Source organism: Vulpes lagopus, chromosome 10, assembly GCF_018345385.1.
Source record: "Vulpes lagopus strain Blue_001 chromosome 10, ASM1834538v1, whole genome shotgun sequence".
Lineage (NCBI taxonomy): Eukaryota > Metazoa > Chordata > Mammalia > Carnivora > Canidae > Vulpes > Vulpes lagopus.
Genome location: NC_054833.1, coordinates 77,913,006 through 77,932,851, shown reverse-complemented (window position 1 = coordinate 77,932,851; position 19,846 = coordinate 77,913,006).

Here is a 19,846-nt window from a genome sequence, read left to right as displayed (position 1 = left end):
CTGGGAGGGCAGAGGGCTGAAGGAGATGATTCACAATCAAAGCCAATAACTTTAATTGAGAACCTATTATATGCTAGATATTTTCACAAATACTACCTCATTTGCTGCCCAGCCTAAGACTGCAAAATGCAGGCATAATTGTCAAGTCCATTTTGCAGCTGAGGAAACTGAGGGCTAGATATACTAAATTAAAAGGCTACCCAGTCAACTATCTAGGAAGTGCTAGATTCCAATATAGCTCAACCTCACTCCAAAGCTCAGGTTCTTTCACTAAGACCCCTATAGCTGGAGACCAAAAAATAAAAATAAAAAAATAAAAATAAAAATAAAAAAAGAAAAGAAAAAGTCAAGTCCAAAGTGCCAAAGAAAGTTACTATTCTTTTTGTTCCCAACATAAGTAGAGTTTGAAGTTCAGGAAGCCAGGGAAAGTATAGAGTCATCACATCCACAAAGTGGCCTCCCCAGCACAGGGAAAACTCCTGATTCTGGGGCCAACCTTGTGTGCAGGCTGACTGTCTATCTGCAACACACCTGCCACCATCACCAACCACACACACTAGTCTGGTTGCCTTTTGCCAGGACTATTGTCTGTCACCTACATGGCCTCCTTATTGTATTCTCTCACCCCTATAGAGCATTTTCCATATGGTGGCCAGAGTGATCTTTTCAAAACATACATCAAATTATATTATTCCTTTGCTTAAAACTGAGAGTGGCCTCCTACTCTCTCAGAATAAATTTTGAGCTCTGTATCATGGCTTTGCAAGGTCCTACAGGATGGAACCTCTACCTATCTCTCTGACTTCATTTGTTACCTCTTTCTCCCTGTGCTTGACACTTAGACCTCTAACCTTTCTTCTGATCATCAAATAGACCTCTTTCTCTCCTGTCTCAGGGTACCAGATGTTCCACTGTTTGGAATGCTCCCCTCCCACTTCTTCTCATCATTTAGGTCAGCACAAATGTCTCTTCCACAAAGAGTTCTTCCTCACTCTAATAGCAGCGGCCTCCACCCCGTTACTCCCCATGACATCACCTCTTTCATTTTCTGTGTTGCATTTCTCACCAACCGAAAACATCTTGTCTCTTCATCTACTTATTCATTCTCTGTCTCTCTCTGGTCAGCAGGCAGTAAGCACCTAGAGTTCCAAGTTTTAGGAATAAATCAATGTGAACAAGAAACTGTAATAGTGGCTGCCTCCACGGAGGAGTAAGAACACAGGTCCCGATGATAATGGCTGGGAGATGAGGGCTACTCTCTGCAGAGAAAAGAGACTTTCTTCCCTCTGTCTTACAAATGGGTGGTGATGGGGAAGTGTGCTATTTTTAATACTGTTTAGGAGAGACACATAGCAGGGAGGAAGCCATCAACTGTCTACCCTTGGTGATAGTTACCCTGACAGCAGCTGCTATGGATACATTTCCTGAATACTAAACTGGGTTCATACAGGGCTTTGGATCCCAAATTTGATGAGAGTCGTACTCGGGCCATGAACCATCAACCTGACATAGCTCAAACAGTTCCCCAGGGCAAACTAGCACCTGGAGGAACCCTGAGTTGGAGGTAGAGTGTTGAAACCAACAGCTACATGCAAGCACACACTCTGCTACAAGGTGGGAGGTGATCTGTACCAAAGAGAAAGTTTTCATGAAGCTTACCCTTTTGCTTCATGTAAAAGCCACCCTGTACTCACTGTTTTTGTTTTTTCTGTTTTTTTTGGGGGGGCAAGCTTTTACTAATCAGTATGGGTTTAATCTTAAAATAGTTCTGAAATCAAAGTAGCTAACATAAAGGATAATAGAAAGAGGAACAACTCCTTTTATAGCAGTACTAAGTCAACTCTCCTTGGTTATGCTTTCAGCCACAAAGAAAGGTTAAATGCTCTTCAGGGGAAAATGGCTACTCAAATATCAGGGGAAAGAGCCAATGACCAAAGAGCTTCCATTTATTGAAGGCTTGCTATGTACCAAGCATTTTAAATGCATTACCTTTAAAACATAGGTATCCCTGTAAAATAAGTAGTAGTGATCCCATTTTATAGATAAACAAAGAAAGTTTCAGACAGGCTTATAAACTTCCCCATGCTTAATAGCTTGGAGGTTGCGGAGCCAAGATTTCAATCCAAGTATACCTGGCTCCAGGCCCATGCATTTTCCACTATACCCCCCTGTCTTGGTCCATTCAGGCTGTTATAACAAAATGCCACAGATGGGTAGGTTAGACACTACATATTTACTGCTCATAGTTTTGGAGGCTGGAAGTCAAAGATCAGGATGCCAGTATGTCTAGGTTAGGGTCACAGACTTCTCATTATATCCTCACATGGTGGAAACTCTCTGGAGCCACTCTTAGGAGGTACTAGTCCTACTCAATGGGTGGAACCCTCTTGACTAACTCTCCCAAAGTCCTCACCTATTAATGTTATCACCTTTGATGATTAGAATTCCAACACATCAATGGGGTGGGGGGTGGGACACAAACATTCAGACCACCATAGTACCCACTAAGCTTCCAAGGGCTCAGACTTGCAGCCTCTACATGATCATATAAAACCCCAAAGCAATGGCCAAACTAAAGAATACAGCAGTTAGTGAAGCATCCCCTTTGTCTGAGCAAGGAAGCTTCCCAGGTCTTTTCTATCCTCTGTTCACAGCCAAGCTTCTCCCCCCAGAGCAGTACTTTACCAAAAATAACTCCATGACAGGCTAAAATTGAAAAAGGAGCACAGATAAAATGTGGCAAGTTGCCCAAAGGGATTTCCTTCTGGACTCTCACTCTCCAAGGCAGTGGATTTGCCTTTAGGTAAAATACAGACAGGTAAAGTTAAGAAAAAGGGGGATTTGGGGTGAGAGGCCTGCTTTGCTATACCAAATAGGCCCAAGGTAAGCCTCTCTAAGTCAACCAAAAAGTCTCAATTCTCTTGAAAATCTGTATAAGAGAAAATGATAATGCCTTCAAGGCCATCAGAACAGTCTATAGCCCTGGCCAGAACACACTGCCTTACGAGCTCATTCACTCATTTGTGCCTTCTTTCAGCAGACGGTTCCTGAATGCCCACTATGTGAAAAGCATCAGGCAGACACCGAGGATAAGGAAGGAAATAATTTGCAACTCCTTTCCCCAGAGAGTTCATTCCAGTAAGGAAGACAGACAAGCAAATGCACAGTTCAATATAGCTGGATAAAATGGGAAAAGAGGGATCTTGGAGGAACAGTTGGACAAAGAAGCAAACAACCATCACTGTGGGGGGAGATGGATTTCTCAAGCTGGGTTTTAAATACTATGCAGGTACCTGTTGGAGATGTGAGAAGCAGGAGGATATCCCAGGAGGAGAGAATAGGGTATGCAAAGGTATGGAAATCAGAAACCGGGTTGATATCAGGGTGAAAATGACTCACCAGTGCAAAGGTTTGGGAGGGGACAGGGAGAAGGTCAATAGTGCTCTTCTATCCATTTCCATTTCACCTAGGGCTGCCCTGATGAAAAAGAGGCAGGCCACAGAGGGACATGCTGTAGTCCCCAGTCTGCGGGGTAGATCTCCATCATCCCTGTATTCCTCACCATGTATATGGACTGACTGAATCTCGGGCAGGCATCTGCCTAAAGACTTCACCACAGTCTCATCAGAGAGAAAATGAGAGAAGTGTCAGGGTGAATCTGAATCCCAAACAAAGCCACTGGGAGTGGGAGGAGAAGTGGGGACTAGAGAAGTAGGTGAATGCTATCACCTACTGCCACATCTTGCACAGTTCTTGGCTCTTTTAAGCACCATATGCATACCTTAGGAACCTGTAGGAAATATTTGCCTCTCTCTTCTCAATTGTAAAGTGGGGAGAATTATGCTTATTGCACATTAAAATGACACAAGACTGATCATATTCATGCCTGTTGCAGTGTCTGACAAAACATTTCCTTGGTGTACACTTTAGTCCTCATTCCCTTCTCCTTAATTAAACCACCATTCACAATGGCCATGCAAGACAATATTGCCAATTTCTCCTATTATTCTTGTTTTTTTAGATTTTATTTATTTTTTTAAAGATTTAATTTTTTTATTTGAGAGTGTGTGAATGAGAGAGAGTGCACAAGCAGGGGGAGGGGCAGAGGGAAAGGGAGAAGCAGACTCCCCACTAAGGAAGGAGCCCAATGTGGGGCTCAATCCCAGGACCCTGGAATCATGGCCTGAGCCAAAGCAGACTCGTAACCAACTGAGCCACCCAGGTGCCCCTATTTGTTTATTTTTAAGAGAGAGTGATAAAGTATGCAAGCATGGGGGGAGAATCAGAAGGGGCGGGAGAGCAAGAGCAAAAAAATCTCAATCAGACTCTCTGCTGAGTGTGGAGCCCCACACAGCCCCCCCACACACCCCTGAGATCATGACCTGAGCCAAAACCAGGAATCAGACACTTAACTGACTGAGCCCCTCCTATTATTCTTTTTTTAAAAAATATTTTTTTATTTATTCATTGGAGACACAGAGAGACAAGAAAGAGGCAGAGACACAAGCAAAGGGAGAAGCAGTCTCCATGCAGGGAGTCTGATGCGGGACTCGATCCCAGGACCCTAGGATTATGCCCTGAGCCAAAGGCAGACACTCAACCGCTGAGCCACACAGGCGTCTCCCCCTCCTATTATTCTTAATAAGGCATCCACAATGTATGTACACTATTTTACAGTTTTAAAAGCACTTTAACATCTGTTAGCTGATACAATGATCTTAGTAGTCTTCCCAGCTAGACAGAAATAGTTACTTCTATGATACAGGTGAGGAATAAAAGGACTTGCCCAAATTCACACACTCATCAAGTGGCAGAGGATAAGCATGTAGGCTCATTTTTCATCTACAATGCCCAATTCCTTTCAACTGTAGGGCATTGCTTCTCTGAGTATTCTTCTAGGAAGACTGAAAACATTAACTTGGCAGCCATTAGAACAAAGCCCACCTTAATAAATGTTATATTAGTAACAATCCTTTATGGATTGTGTTAACCTTCTCCTATGGCATGCCAAGTGCCTCTGTCAGGCTGGACGGTCCACCTGGAGATTCTAAGGACAGAGACTGGGTCTTATTCATGCCTGTACCACCATTCCTGTCAGATAAGACAAGCTCAATGCATGTTTGCTGTATGCATGGATGGATTCTGTAGGCACTTAATGATTTACACTCTTCATCTTATTATTTGATTTTCCAAAAAGCCCCAGAACATAAAGGAAAGCTGATATCATTATCTTCATTTAACTAACGATGAGATGCAGGTCACACCAAAGCTGCTATCATTTTCTTTCTTTTAAAAATTATAATGGACTCATACTCCCTCCTGGAGCAGAACCCAGCTGAATTCTACACTCTGCTCTTGGCCCTGGCACATAGTCTGCTTAAAAGCCAAGATAGTTTTGTTATCTTTCATATCTTACAAAATACATCAAATTCTGAAAAACTCTGTGGTAATTAGACCAAAAAGAAAAAAGGCAGGCGGGGGGGGGGGGGCTATAGCTGAATCTTTCAACCTGGAATAATTGTTACATTCCTATTCTTTCACTTTCTCACCTCCTTTTGGTCTCCATTGTCTATAATGTGAAATATTCATTTTCCTCCACAAAAAGAATCCACTTCCTACAGAATAGAACTGACAGGCTTGTGGGAGGCTTGCTCTCTATGTTAACCCTTCCTGCTGGGTTTTGCAGCACACAGCTTTTCCCAAATGGACTCAATCACCTGCCTCTCCTCTAGCACCCTGAGCGTTCTTCTGAAACGTGGAGTCTGATGATGCCTCTTCTCTACCAGGACCACTGAGCTCCCCAACAAATGCTGCAAACACTGTCTAACCTGCCTCTCAGGGTATCCAAACTCTCTATCCTACTTATGTTTGCAGGCCAATCTCCCAAGCTTCCTCTCCATGGGCTTTGCATTCTACCAAACTAGAATAGTTAACCATCCCTTAAACAACTCTGCATCTCCCCATCCCATCCCCAGGCCACTACCACTACCAAGGATGAAGACTTCATTTCTAAAAATCCTCCCAATCCTTCAAGGGTTTTCCCTTGAGACCTTCTCCTGTTCCTTCCAGCAATTCATTCAACAAATATTTAATAAGAAAAACCTTAATGCCCAACAAACTCTATTTTCAAAGAGTTTAATATCACCTGAGAAAAAGGAGATACAAATAAGAGAAATACAACACAGTGAGGTGCTGTCATGGTGTCATCACAAAACAATGGGCCAGCCACTGCGGGGGGGGGGATACAGAAGGGTCCATCCTGATAATTGCTGAGACTTTAATCTAGGCAGAAGGTGAGGAGGGTGGGGGAACAGCACCAGACTGAGTCTGAAATAGACAAGTCTTATGTAATGCCCGCCCTTCTTCCTTCCTTCCTTCCTTCCTTCCTTCCTTCCTTCCTTCCTTTCTTCCTCAGATATTTATTCATTCATTTAGACATCGAGGTTGAATATGTGCACAGCACTGTACTAGAAATGCAGAAATGAGTGTTACATGATGGTTCTCACCCTTAGAAGTTCACATTCTAGTAGGAGAGACAGAGATGTACACAAGAGGCTCGGCCACAGGTGAGAAACACTGTGCCAAGGGCTGGGGAATGAGAGGATAATGGCTGGCTCTGCCTGGCAAAGACCCGTAAAGCTTCAGAACAGGATGATATTTGTCAAAGCTCTAAAAGGGAGAAGGAGTTTACTGGAAGGAGAAGAAAGAAAAAAAGAAAGAAAGGGAGGGAAGGAGGGAGGGAGGAAGGGAAGGAGGGGGGAAAGAGAGGGAGACTGTTATCAGTCAGTCCAGTCGAGAGAAAATAACTCTCCTAATTATTTTAACATAACATTAAAAAATAAGATGTTTAGTTACAGAATTATTAACTAAGTGACTAAGAGATCAAAAGGAACTCTAAGGCATCCTGAAGGTAGAAGTTGCAAGAGGCAGCTATCACCCCCATACTTAAGAAACAAACAGAAACACTTAGAAACTTAGAGGAGAAGGCCCATGGGTGGGTGGTGTTAGAAAACTGAGACACTATTCAGGGCACTACTCAGCTGAGGCTGAGCCCATGGGAGGGACCCCAGGAGCTGGCCCAACTCTTGAGGACAGGCACAGGTCGGCTGGTGCTAGAGTCTCCTGAGATGTGGCCTGCAACTGGGTCTGCAAGTGTTGAGAAGTGTGCAGCTACTCCAAGAAGGAACTGCAGCTTCCGAGGTGAACAAGTGTCTGTTCCTAGATGCTAAGCCAGCGGCTCTAAAGCAAGGGTGATTTTTGCCTCCTGAGCATCATTGTTCAATGTCTGGAGGTATGCTTCATAGTCACCACTTGTGGGGGGATTGCTACTGGAATTTAGTAGGAGTAGAAGGGTGCCGCTAAATATTCTGCAGGATTGAGCACGTCCTCAACAAAGAATTACCAAGTTTGAAATGTCCATAGAGCCGAACTTGAGAAACCATTGTAGGTTAACAGGAAGAGGAACAGGAAGCAAGCATGGAGTTAAATCTCATCTTCCCCCATCCAGCCATGGCATCTTCCTCTAGCGCTCCCTATTGGCAGAGCCTAAGAGGGATCCAGCAGGTGGAGCAGAAATCCGGATTTGTCCCAGGCCCAGCATCACAAAGCCAAGTACAGAAAGATGGGTATGTAGCCGAAAGCCAATAAGTTAATAACTGGCACAAGCATTTTGGCCCAGGTTCTCAGAGCAAGCAAAGCCATGATGGCAGATATAGGAGTGGCATGACAGCAATGCCTAGCACATTGTAGGTGCTCAGCAGAGAGTGAGCAAACATTTATTCAGTGAATGACTTCTAGATGAAAGACTTTCAAGCTGTATGAGAATGAGCACAATGTCTCCTGACAGTGAATTTTTTTCTATCCGTGAAGTTGGTATTTTTCTTTGCTTTTGTCTGTTGTCTTCTAAGGAATAGAGTACCTCCTGAAATTCAGTTCTCAGAGTGTGTCAAAGGTGTTACAGTCCTTTTGTCTCATAACTGTTTTTTTACACAAATGAGATCATGTGACTTTCACTCATCAACAGTATCATGGAGATGTTTGCACAATATTAATAAAGATTTATTTAGTGCTAGTTCTACCTTATGGTATACTTTACCACTCTTATTTTACTTCAGCTGCCACCTGCTTACCTATTTTTGGATGAGAAAACTAAAGCTCAAGCAAGGTAAAGTGATTTGTCCCAAGTGGTACCTTAAGTGGAAGAGTGAAATTAGAACCCCAGAAAAGTGATTTGTGCTTGAGTTGCTCTGAGGCAGCTGATTTACTGTGTCACTTAGCCCTTCCCAATCTGGGCGTGTTTCAAGTGCAGCCAGGCTCCCATGGTGTGCTAAACCCTTTACCTTTTCCTCCCATACATTTTGTTCCCACTCACTTGCAGAATCAATGGAGCAATTCGGGGTGTTAGTTTTTCAGAAGAGAACCATAATCCAGTGAGAAACATGGAAGAGTTTATGGATGAACTCAGGCTGCATGGTCTCATACAGACAGGGCAGGGAACCCAGTCCTGAGAGGTCAGGGAAGCCTTTCTTTGGTGACATCTGAAGGAGAAGGAGGAAACAGAGGAAGGAGAGGGCATGCTGGACAGGAAGGAAAAGCATGTGCAAAGTGCAAGATGATACATTAAAGGCCTGCAAGCTGACTATGGAAGGGGTTTGGCTATGAAGGCAATGTAGTGGGAAGAGTGAGATGTAAGAGCTGGATTGATGACTGTTGCTTATAAACCCTGTAAGTTATATGAAGAAATTTGGACTTTATAATGGTCTAGCTAATTATGTGAGCACACCATTTTCTTGAGTTTTGGTCTCCACTGTGTAAAACGGTAGTAACAGCATCTGTTCTGTCTACCAAACGGGGCCGGAGTTGTTCAAATAAAATACACACACACACACACACACACACACACACACACGCAAACACACATCACATGGAAATTTGCTTAGGAAACTGTCACACATTAACACTACAGCAACCCCAAGTCAGCTTCGGAAAATAGAAGCAGCAGTTTTCTCTTTCCTCCCATCTCCCTTAACCCCTGTGGAGGAAAAAGCCCCCTTTGGAAAAGAAAGACTCTCCTTAGTCCTTTGCCAAAGCTTTCTCAAGTAATAATCCATAATGCAATCTTCATTGAAATTGTATTTCAGCCCCCCTCTGCTAAAAATATAAATACATCTGACTTCAGCCTCCGAATGGCCTTTGTGCCTTCCTGCCCCTGGTGTGCGCCTTCCTAAGTGGCTGTCCTCGCCGTGGGCACCAGCCTGTGTGATAACATTATAATTTTGTGTATATTGTGCTCTCCGAGGCCATGCTGAGGCCAGCGCGAGGAAATGGCAATTGACAGCAGGGCCAGTCTTTGTGAAGATCTGTGGCTTCCTCCTCTGTGGGTTCATTTGGCTCTAGCTACTGTATTTGGGTGGCTGGCCCCAAGAAGCCATGGACACAGGCACCAGCACTCCCCTTAATTGAGTGCTTTGTTAAAAAAAAAGAGGCAACTTAAAATTGAGGTGTCCCAAGATAGAGAATGAATAAAGAGGGGGTAGGCAACAACCCAGAACACAGTCATCTGGACCACATGTGTGAACTCCGAGTTGCTGGAATCCAAAACCAAGTCCAGCAGGGCCTTCAAATCACCAGGGCTAATGGTTTGCACATCATCTATTTACCCCGGATCTTTCTACTGCATTGTATAGCTCCCAACACAAATCACTTTTACACTACTAAGGATGCAAACATTTGAGAAATATTGATTAAATGTCCACTCTGAGCTAACATCCGTAGGCACTGAGGATAGTGATGAACAAGGAACAGTTTACCATGCAAGGAACTCACACTGGGTAAGGAGTCCATTGCACCATCAGTGCAAATGCTAGTTTCTCTCCACTGATTAAGAGAAGTTGCTAAGGGACAATAGCTCACAAAGGGTTAAATGGAAAGCTGTGTATTCTGATTATCATAGTGACTCGAATGCCAGCATTCAGAAAGGTTCCATCTCCATCTCTTTTTTGCTTTTACTTACTCTCTTCATTTGCATGGAGGAAGGAAAGCCAAAGCCTCTTACCAATTACCCCATGCACTGAGCCACAGACCCAAACAGAGCTCAGATTATCTATTTAATTCTCTAGCCTGCAAGGGGGCATTTACCTATTGTCTATGTCTTAGCCAAATGTAATGGATTAGTTCAGAGCCTGAGGGAAAAGGCGTGAATACTGTGTTTAGAAGGAAAGCTATACAGAGCAGAGATATGAATTCAGAGGATGAATTTATAAAAGAGAAAAGTCGCATGAGTTTATAGGCAACCCCTGTGAGCTCCAGGGGCCAGGCCTGGGCTGTCCAAAGCAGCAATTTGGCCCCTGTCTCACAGACCCCTGTGCTCTGTCAAAGGCTGCCTACCCCCCAAGCTCACCCTAGATGAGGACCATCCATCACCAGGGGGAGAGAGTGAGATTCAAGGGTGGGAGGACTGCAAGTCTGGCTATACCAGAATGGAGAGAAAAATCTACTTCAGCTTTGTTTCCTTAGAAACCCCCACAAACTCAGACTGGGAAGGTAGCCACAGAACCAGAAGGCAGTACTTCTGATTCCTTCATCAAAGATCACACCCTGAAAGGAGGAAGAAGATATCCTTAAGCAGCTTAACCTTGCAGGTGATGCTGGAGAAAACAGCCTCCCGCAGAGGCCCCAAGAAGGTGGTCTGGGTCCTGAAGCAGGACAGCCACAGGCAGACAAGCAAGTCAAATCAGTAAATGCATGAGTGAGAAGCCCTGACAATAAGGGAGTGAAAATGTTCTGATGGAATATTCAGATGGAATGAAAGTTCCCATAGAAACCCCTTTGTGAATAACCACAAAATAATCATATGACCTTCAGTTTAAACTGGGAACAAATCTGATTGAATATAATTCTGAAAGCATGTCAAGTTCTGACCCTTGCTAGGCAGCTCTAGCTCTGCAACCAGAACTGACTCTCCATCACTTAATAGCTCTGTGACTTGTGGCAAGTTATGTAACTTCTCAGAGCCATATCTGTGAAAGAAAGATAATGGTCCCTACCTTAGGGTAGTATAAAGAATTAAGTGAGATAATACATGTAAAACACTTCAGACAGTGTCTGACTCACTCTAATGACTCATTCAGTCAACAGATAAGAATGAACCATGATACATGCACATGGAAGGAATCTCAGACTGTCATGTTGACCAAAAGAAGCCAGAGACAAAGAAGACTGTATAATTCCATTTACATGAGGCTCAAGATGAGGCAAAACTACCTGGTGATCAGGATAGTGGAGACCTCTGGGGGTTCTGAGTGGGAAGGGTCATGAGTGAAACTGTTGGGATGCTGGGAATATTGTCTATTTTGCTATTCCGGTTATAGGAGCGTATGCATCCACAGAAACTCGCTGTGCTATACACTTAATATTCATGTACTTCAAGCACTCTACTATTTTTATAACACACTTCATTTATTTTAGAGAGAGAGAGAGAGAAGAGCACGCATGCCAGTGGGGGAAGGGGAGTGGAAGGGGCAGAGGAAGAGAAAGAATCTTAAACAGGCTTCATGCCCAATGCAGAGCCTAACACTGGGCTCAGTCTCACAACCCTGAGATTATGACCTGAGCCAAGAAATCAAGAGTTGGATGTTTAACTGAGGCACCCAGAAACCCCTATTTTTTGACACACTAATTTTTTGAAGAAAATGTGAATAGGCCTGCTGAGTGCCTAACACAATGTCTGTTCCAGAGGAAGTATTCAATAGTGTTAATCTCACCTGAAAAATGAGTCAAAAGAGATTATCATCATTATCGTCATCATCAGTAGCAGCAACACGACAGACCCTATGGGTCACCACCATATGTGACAGCAGCTGCAGGGAGTGAAGAAAACTGGTTTGAATTTAGGGCATGTGTTGGCTGATACGCTCTGTAATGTGTTGTATCTCGAGGGTGATTATTAGAACCTTGATTCTTTCAAGCAGCACTTAGACTAATTCTTCCTGTGAGCTACACAGCAAAGGCTCTCCCATCTCTATTGCTCCTCTGAGGGTGGTGAGGGCTTGGGGAGGGGATGGTGGTGAGGTCATTTGTCCATAAATACAGCTGGTAGAGGAAGAGTCAAGAATAGAAGGCAAGTCTTTATGCACTAAGATATTTCAATCTGTTTCAAGAATTTCTTTCCAACTATTTAGAGATTCATTCCTTAGTCCTGAAAGGAGGCATAAAAACAGGTTCTTTTTTTATCTGAAGGAGTTCTTCCACAGAGAAATAGGCCTTTCAATTATGAATGGACAAAACTAAGCTTAATTGCCACTTGCAGCCTCCCTGACATCCAGTGGCCATAGAAACAGGAGTGTGAGATCTGAAGCATAGTTATTGTCATAGTTCCCTCTGTCCCAGGCTGGTGCAGTAGCAGGTAGGGTCATGGGTACAGGAGTGGTGATAGGAGTCATCTGTGGTCTCTGAAAGGCTCTGGAAGGGAAAAGATGTGGTTCTACCAGCAGATTAAAGAGCAAAGAAGGGTAGTTCCCTGTGACTTCAGGCCACTCTGGATAAAACAACATTCTAAAGACTTCTACCTTGTACCTAGCACTATTAAAGGAGGTCAGGATACACAGCAGGGCCCAAAATAGAGGCAGATCCTGCCCTCATTAGGCTGATGTTCTAATGAGAGAGATAGATAATAAGTAAAAAAAATAATATAACAGAGAAGGGGGTGGTACAATTAAGTGGAATAAATAAAAATGGAGCAGGTTAAGGATGGAGAGTGATGGTGAAAGCTAGGTATATGGGGCATTCAGAGAAAACTTCTCCAAGCAGTTGATATTCAAATGGCAAACTTTCATAGGACTAACTTGGGTGGAATTACAGTTTCTATGGGGAGGACCCAGATATACATGTGTTGGGTCTCACAGGACAAGTCTTCCTCCAATCCTCTCTAGCTATATCACTGAAAATCAATCATGCTTTATCATTCATGCATATCATTTGCACCTAAATCCAAATCACTGGGCTATGAAAAAGTTATATCACTTTATTATAGGATAGGTCCTATAGGCTTCAAATAATTTAGGCACAGTTACCAGACCAAAGGGAAAACGCCTCTTTACAAAAGGGTATATGCATGGAGTGCCCAGGCCCCTAAACTTCTACCAATACTAACTCATGCTTTTTCTGTAATGTCACTAATATATGCAGAGAGACTGAGAGACAAATGAACAAGACAGCTCCTGCCTTTGAAAAAAGACACGATTGAATAGATGGACTAGTCATATGCACAACTACAACAGTACCTCACAGGAAATACTGTTAATTGTAGTGTATCAACAGTGCTGAACCAATGTAGGATACATCTGTAGTCCTAAGCCAAGAAATGTAAAGAATTCATCAGGGTTGTCCATTGCCCAAGTACAACAGAGTTACAATCTAGGCAAGAAGATGCAATGCAAGCTAGAAATAAGTTTTACCACCAAAATCAATATCATAGTGCTCCATGAGTCTCAAAAAGTGGGGTCTTCTTTACTCACCTACCCAAGAAACATTTACTGAATGCCAACCATGTGCCAAGTACTTAATGAGCATAGTAATAAAAAGGCTGAGTCCTCTTCCCTAGGGAGTTCATGTCCAATAGAAGGGAAAGGCTTGTAAGTAGACATTCACAATGTATAGTTGTGAACATATATGAGAGAAGCCTTGGAACAGGGATAAAGGGGCCTTATTTCTGGGACTTAGCAATGCTTTAAGGCAGAGAAGACTGGACCTTGCATTTTATTTATTTTTTTTTAAATTTTTTTTTAATTTTTATTTATTTATGATAGTCATACAGAGAGAAAGAGAGAGGCAGAGACACAGGCGGAGGGAGAAGCAGGCTCCATGCGCCGGGAGCCTGATGTGGGATTCGATCCCGGGTCTCCAGGATCGCGCCCTGGGCCAAAGGCAGGCGCCAAACCGCTGCGCCACCCAGGGATCCCTGGACTTTGCATTTTAAACAATAGAAACAGCTTTATTCAGAATCACAGAAGATTAAAACAGCAAAGTACCTTGGAAAACTATGATGTAGCTAGCGTACAGAGGAACTAATGGGAAATTGGAAGAAAGGAAGCAATAAAAGCTAACATTTATTGAATACTTACTGAGTGCCAGACACTGTTCTCAGTGGTTTTATAAAATCATTATATTATATACACATATATGTAATCATTTATTATATTTATGTATATAAAATCATCTTATATATAAATATTTATTATATATAGATCAATTTTATATATATGTAAAATCATTTCATCTTCTCAGTAGTTGTATGAGTAAATATTACCATCATCTGTATGTCACAGAAGAAAAATTGGGGAGGGTAAGTAACTTGCTCAAGGTCAGTCAGCTAGAACTCCAGAATTAGTACCTTACGCACTACATAGTGGCTAAGAATCTGGAGGTTAGGTTCAAGACAGTTGACTTCATTTATTTGGCCATGGGAATCCATTTAATGTTTTAATCTGGGAAACAACGTAATGAGATTTACATTTTGCGAAGATTGGATTGGTTGCAAAATGTAGAATGAGATTCAAGGAGTATAGAATCAAAAGCATGATGACCAGTTAGAAGGCCTTACAATGGTGCAGGGCAGAGGGGCTGACGACCAAAGATAGTAAAGATCATTTTATCTTTCCTTCTATCCTGAATGCTAGCCTTGCTGGGTAGAGTATTCTTGGTTCTAAGTTTTTTTCCTTTAAGCACTTTGAATTTATCATGCCACTCCATTTTGGCTTGCAAAGAAGTTTCTACTGAAAACTCAGGTGACTGCCCTATGGGGTTTCCCTTATATGTAACTATTTTCTTTTCTCTTGCTTTTAAAATTCTCTCCTTATCACCTGAAACTAATATAACACTGTATGTTAATTCTATTTGAATTTTAAAAAAGAAGTAAGAGGTATCAATTGGTACAGAGGGGCTGAGACAGGCTATTTAAGGGGAAGCGGTAATGTCACTTAGTGACAGACATGATGCAGGGCATAAGAGAGAGGGTGCTGTAAAGGATGATCCTTCAAAGTGCAGATTTACCATTGACAGGCAGATCATGACCTTAAAGTAATGAGCAAAGAGACTAGTCTTATGATGGCAAAGTACAGAGTTATCAACACTGATGACATTCTTGTCCAATCTCTGAACCCAGGTGTGTGAATTCAGAAGACTGATCCTTAAAAAGGCTGTCAGTCCCACAATGTTGTTTTCTTTCTTCTTTCTTCCTTCTCCTCCCCACTTCCCTTTTTTCTTTGTTCAAATGAGTACAACCATTTTTCCCTAAAAAATGTAAAATAACAAATGCACATGCAGAAACTTCAAGCAATACAGAAATACAAAAAGAATAAAAGTTACCTGATATCCCACCACCATTAATACCTTGGCTAAAGCCTTTCCAGACATTCATGCCTGCACAGAACATACATGGACACACATTCACATACATGCATTGCAACTCATTTTTTATTTTGTAAACCTGTTTTTTTCACTTATACTATTATGAAAATATTTCAAAATCATTGAATATGGAGGTACGCCATCTTTTCCAGTGATGAAGGGGTGTTCCATTGCCTATGTTCCATAGTCAACTATGAGTTCTAATGATGGCCCAAGTGAGGAAATGGGCAAATTCTTTCCCTCTAAAACATTGATAAAGCCAGAGAGAATTAACAAAATCAACCACTTAAAGCATTCTGGAAACTGATAACTAACAGCATGTAACAATTTGAGAAACATTTATGTTTGAAAATCTGCTGAACTTTGGGTCACAACAATGAGAATCTATTGTATTCTTACTTGGAACTGCCCCCATTCCTACCACACTTCAGGACTGGCTGTCAAGAGAAGTTCTAGGAGGGCAGGGCAAGCCTCAAAGATCAGTGGCTTCTCTGCCAGGCAGAACAGGGCTCACTGGATTTCAAGGGGTTGGAAATACCCATGCTTAGAGGTGTTTTCAATGGAAGCAATGGCTTGTGAGGCAACAAGCAAGGACAGTCAGTGGTTGCAATAACTTGACATTGCAGTCATGGTTGAGAAAAGCATACTCCTACCTGGCACTGCTCACATGGCCCAACTGTTCACACACTCTTGGCTAATCTTGAGACTGAACACACACACACATAGGTCATAGGAAAAGGAAAAGCAGAAAGTCAAAACTAGTGCAACTTTGAAAAATACATGAACTTTGAATGTGTTTTCCTCCCCACAAACAGTTCCTAGGAAACCATCCTGGCTTGAAGTTTTAACATAACCTCTGTACAGTTATTAGATGACCAGTAAGCTATTCAAAGACAGGGCAAGTCTTAGGCTTAAAAGTGAAAGGTAAAATGAAAACAAAAAGAAAAAAAAAAACTGAGCATAGCATCAGTGGCTGTACAACACAGGAGAAGGAAGTCAGATTTAGCCCATGCAAGTTACTAAATAAAGAAGTGAATGAAAGAGGCAAAATATAACAAAAATTCAGAATTTAGAATTGATAAAATATGTTATCTAAAAGGTCTGTATTTAAACAATAACAACAACAATAACATAATCATGAGATGAGCAAAGCAAATGGAAAATAGAACCCAGACTTGGGAGAGAAAAAAAAAAAAAAAGCAGTCAATAGAAATTGTCTTTGAGGGTCTTAGAAATTGCATTGGACAGAATAAGCCTTTGAAGCAGAAATTATAAATGGTTCAAGAATTAACAAATTTCAAAACTTTTTAACATATCTCTAAGCAACAGTGAGTAGAAATAACTACTTACATTTAATTTCTTCTCTATTTTGCAAAGGTGGGTTGGAAGGGACTGAAATTGGTGGTGAATTGTGTAAGTAACACAGGAAAGAGAGAAAGGGCAGAAAAAAAATATTTGAAGAAATACTGGCCAAAATTTTCCCCAATTGGTGAAAATCTATAAACTTAATCTACAAGCTTCAAGAAGCTTTATGAATTTCAAGGAAGATAAATACAAAGAGATCCACACCTACACATATCATAGTCAAACTGCTGAATGGCAAAGACAAAGACAAAAATCTAAATAGCAGGAGAAAACCTATTATGAGTGTCTGCATTCTAGACATGTATTATATTTCCAATATTTTATTGTCATAAGCAATGCTGGGGTGAACATTTGACTGATTATCACCCAGGAAAAACTCCTTGAGGTGGAATTCATGAGCCAAATGCTATCCTCTTTAAATAATTATGCTTGCACTCTGACCCAGGGTCAGCCTTCTTAAGTGATACTTGGCATTCTCTCTACTTTTTTCTTTTAAGTCTCAGACCTATGCTGTTCTTTCCACCACATCCCTTCCTTCAGGACTGGTTGCTTCTAGTTCTCCAGGTCTCAGTCTAAACATTTTCCTGAAAAGACTCTCCTTGATAACTCAATCAAAAACACAGTCTACCCAGAACAGGGCTCACTGGATTTGAAGGGGTTTCAACCCTATTTTTCACTCTCATAGAACTCTTATTATTTCTTTTATAGCATTTACCATAATTTGTAATTGTCCATTGTGTCATTCCTTATTTAATGTCTCTCTACACCTAAGAAAAGAGGGATATTTTCTTTCCTGCTCAGCACTGTATATGAATATTTAATGCAATTCCAGGCATATAACAGGGATTTAATAAATGTTCACAGAATAAATTTGCTTTGCCAAAGCAAACACATGCTAGAATTTTTTAGAATAAAAATCTCTGCTTCAGCCAGCATGGTCCCAACCTCACTATCAAAGTCTCCATCTTCGTCTTTATTGGCCTACTTTTTGTCCTTCTCTCTTTAACATGTAATGCCTCTGTCTTATCCCTCCTACTTCTCTGGCAATAATTTGACCCTACACCCTGGTTTTGATAACCTGTTCTGGATACATTATTTTCTGCTGGATATACATGCTCCTCCAACAGAGAAGTTACCCTCCAGCAAAACATACTAAGTTTCTGATTAGCAGTAATCTGAGGTTTTCCTGCACCAGATTTTCAGGTCAACTAGCAGAGCCCCCAAGACTGTAAACTACTTGTGTTGAACCATGCTAACTCCAAGACTGTGTCTCTCATTGGGCCATAGGAGAGACCATTCTCCTCGCACTGTAGAAATTGTGCATGTCTGGAAGATTTGAGATAAGAGAGGAGGCCACACATTACCAAAAGTGCCATAAAAGAGTGCATTGCTTTTTAGAGAAAAATATCACATACCAGAGCAAGCTCATGAATGGACATGAGCATGTCTATGTGTCCACTGCTGGTATCTACAAGTGACAGCATAGCACAGCTGGGGGCCTCATTTCTGTTGTTTGTTTTATGAAGTGAAAACAGAACTCGCTGATGAGGTATATTAAGAATCACAAGAAAAATTTTACTGCCATTGCTGATGAAGATGTAGTAAGTAAAATCACACTTGTTCCTCCTGAAGAGTGATAATGATGATGATGATGATGATGGCAGCTATCATTCATCAGAGCTTATCATGCACCGAAGGCACTCAGTTTGAAATTGGGCATGCTTCTCAAAATCCCTACCTACCACCTAGTAGTCACTCAACTGTTGACTCAACAGAGTTAAATTTAAAAAAGATTATAAGAGGGCAGCTGGGTGGCTCAGAGGTTTAGTGCTGCCTTCAGCCCAGGGTGTGATCCTGGAGACACAGGATGGAGTCCCATGTCGGGCTCCCTTGCATGGAGCCTGCTTCTCCCTCTGTGTGTCTCTGCCTCTCTATCTCATGAATAAATAAAATCTTTAAGAAAAAGATTATAAGCAACCAAATGAAGGGAAGAATTCCCTTTCTAAATTATAAACCTCATATCCAATTTTAAAGCTTTACAACACATCTCAAAACAACAGTAGGAGGAGATAACTTTAATTAATTGCACTTACGTTTTTTCTCCATTTTGCAAATTTGGCTTTGGAAGATATGGAAATCAGCAGTGAATGTGTGTCAGCAAAAATATATCAAACTAGCTGATAATATTTCCTCAAAATCATCTCCCTAATCTGAAGTACAGGTGAGCACATCCATTCCAAACAAGCACTTAATGAAAAGGCTTTCCCAATCAGCTCTGATTTTTCAAAGCCCTTGTGAGTTTTGTATAATAGCCTTCTTTTTTATATTTCATCTTGAGTCATTATTAAAATGTAGCATGCTAGTAAAGGGAAAACCAATATGATTCTCACGCACACATTAAAATTGACATTGTGAAAAGCTATTGGTGACATTGCCTTTTAGGGACTGCCAGTGTATGACTTCAGCCTTGGGTCTGGATGCTACTCATGGTCCTCTGATATCATGGAAAAGGGGAAAAAAAGGAAGGAACCTTAAAAAGGAACCACACTATACTAAATGTAGTAATCCCCTCCACAACTTCCCCACAGGCTCCTTTCAGTTTCTCTTTGTTATATTTTTTATAACACCTATAATGAATTCAGGAAGCTTACTCTAGAATAGAGGTTAGATCTGGGATCATGTATAACTAACTAACTAACTAAATAAATAAATATTTAGTTATTATATATATATATGTATATATATATATATATGTATAGTTATTTTTTTGTTAGTAATTTTTTTAAATTAGGGGTTTTCAAACAAAATGCTCATTGTCAAACTTCTTCTCAGGAATCGTATTTCTGGCCCTTCTGGGCCCCATGACCACATGGAAATAATAGAATAGGGTTAATGAATAGATGCTTCCTTTGAAAAGAACATGAAAAAAAAATTAAAAAAAAAGAAAAGAGCATGAGCCCTCTAGTTTACCACAGTCTCTACCACTCCCTAATGTCCCTTGAACACACTAATCATCCCACTCACATTGTTGTTTTTCTTAGGATAAAATTTTTAAAATTAGAAAAAAAAAACCCAT